A 2,500-nucleotide genomic window follows, 5' to 3' on the forward strand; every position below is an offset into this window, starting at 1 on the left:
AGGAATTATGCTCTGATATTCCTAGGGAATCGAGGTATGCCCATATGGTATGTTTCCAACTGCTCTCAGAGGCGGCATCTTCCGGACGCATATGCAAGGGTGGTAGGCTTTGTACCTTGGGTTCTTGAGGCCGTATCTCATGTTTTTCGAGCATTGGCTGCAGCATCTCGTGTTGTTCAAGCCTTGGCTCTGCCTCTTTGCCTACCCCGACCTTTCTCTTTAGGTCTTTATATTCTCCTCGCTTAATTCTCGATTTAATAGCATCCAGTGAGCGGTGGGGGAGGACCTTTTGCAGGAGGGCATATCGGTTTTTTTTAATGCCCTCCTTGTCTAGGCGTAGATCTTCTTTCGCTAGCAAAAAGTCCTCCTCATGATTCCACCTCGCTCGAGATCGTTTAGGGACATGATCAAGATGGAAGTTGATCGCATGTTTGCTTCTCCTATGCAGTCCGAGACCGGTCTTGGTGGTAAATTCACGGTCACAGTCAGGGCATGGAAAAGACAAGAAAAAAGTGCCACTACTTTTCTGGTTCCCGGCTGGGTCCAAACCACATCCCCCCGCAGTGGCAGGGGGTTCAGTGGATATTTTTTCGTTTATTTTTGAGCTACCGGGTTTGGGTTAAGTCCGAATGGGGTTGGTAGCCCCAGATGGACTATAAAACCTATCCGATTTTAGCTACCAAGGATACCGAAGGCATTGCCCGACTCTCGCCACGTGGAGGCCCCGGATAGGCACATGGTTTACTCCAATGCGGAGCAAACCTTAAGAGAGTCATAGTTACTCCCGCCGTTTACCCGCGCTTGGTTGAATTTCTTCACTTTGACATTCAGAGCACTGGGCAGAAATCACATCGCGTCAACACCGGGTTGCGGCCATCGCGATGCTTTGTTTTAATTAAACAGTCGGATTCCCCTGGTCCGTACCAGTTCTAAGTTGGCTGTTCGACGCCGGCCGAAGCGAGCCGCGAGGCCCGCGCAGCTGCGGCAGTCCACGGATAGGGACCGGACGCAGGTCCGAGCTCACGCCGGCCGCCGTGAAGCGGCAAGCGTTCGCCCAGTCCGGTCAAGTCCCGGCATCCGCTTTGTACCTCAGCCCGACCGACCCAGCCCTTAGAGCCAATCCTTTTCCCGAAGTTACGGATCTGATTTGCCGACTTCCCTTGCCTACATTGTTCCGTCGGCCAGAGGCTGTTCACCTTGGAGACCTGCTGCGGATATGGGTACGGCCTCGCACGACAATTACACCATCTCCCTCGGATTGTCAAGGGCCGACGCGGGTTCACCGGACACCGCAAGAGACGCGGTGCTTTACGGAGCTGCCAGCCCTATATCCGGGCGAACCGATTCCAGGGCCTGCGCTCCTTACCAAGAAAAGAGAACTCTTCCCGGGACCCACGCCAGCGTCTCCGAGTTCGGTTGCGTTGCCGCACCGGGCGCCGAAGCGCCAATCTCCGTGTCGAGGCTCGGGAATATTAACCAGATTCCCTTTCGGACACCGGGGGCGAAGACGAGCAACGCCCCCCGTCGAACTGCGTTCGCTTGTTCCTTAGGGCCGACTGACCCATGTTCAACTGCTGTTCACATGGAACCCTTCTCCTCTTCGACCTTCAAAGCTCTCATTTGAATATTTGCTACTACCACCAAGATCTGCACCGACGGCTGCTCCACGCGAGCTCTCGCTCGACGCTTCGACGCCCGCCGCCGCGGCCTTCCTACTCGTCGCGACATAGCGCCATGGAACGGCCCGTGTCGTCGCGACGGCTGGGTATAGGCCCGACGCTCCAGCGCCATCCATTTTCAGGGCTGGTTGATTCGGCAGGTGAGTTGTTACACACTCCTTAGCGGATTCCGACTTCCATGGCCACCGTCCTGCTGTCTAGATCAACCAACACCTTTTGTGGGCTCTGATGAGCGTCGCGTCGGGCGCCTTAACCCGGCGTTCGGTTCATCCCGCATCGCCAGTCCTGCTTACCAAGAGTGGCCCACTGGGCACTCGCATTCGAGGCGCCCGACTCCAATTAAGCGAGCCGGGCTTCTTACCAATTTAAAGTTTGAGACGTTTCGTCCCCAAGGCCTCTAATCATTCGCTTTACCAGATAAAACTGCGACAAAGCGCCAGCTATCCTGAGGGAAACTTCGGAAGGAACCAGCTACTAGATGGTTCGATTAGTCTTTCGCCCCTATACCCAAATAGGACGATCGATTTGCACGTCAGAATCGCTACGGTCCTCCACCAGAGTTTCCTCTGGCTTCGACCTTCCCAGGCATAGTTCACCATCTTTCGGGTCCCAACATGGACGCTCTTGCGCGACCGCCCCGGCAGAGCGGGTGCGATCGGCCGGTCGTGCGCCGGCGCCCGCACGGGGCTCCGGGTCCGACCTCGTTCGGCCAAAGGCCGCCTTCACTTTCATTTCGCCTGCGAGTCTCGAACCACTCGACGACTCGCGCTCATGTTAGACTCCTTGGTCCGTGTTTCAAGACGGGTCGGGAGGGTGGCCGA

General features: G+C 56.2%; 1 pseudogene; it reads right to left on the bottom strand.

The window, feature by feature from the left end:
- Positions 1–2,500, bottom strand: part of LOC144413566 (large subunit ribosomal RNA) — a 7,227-nt pseudogene that overhangs the window by 3,922 nt on the left and 805 nt on the right.

Source organism: Styela clava, chromosome 15 (genome assembly GCF_964204865.1).
Source record: "Styela clava chromosome 15, kaStyClav1.hap1.2, whole genome shotgun sequence".
In the NCBI taxonomy this organism is placed as follows: domain Eukaryota; kingdom Metazoa; phylum Chordata; class Ascidiacea; order Stolidobranchia; family Styelidae; genus Styela; species Styela clava.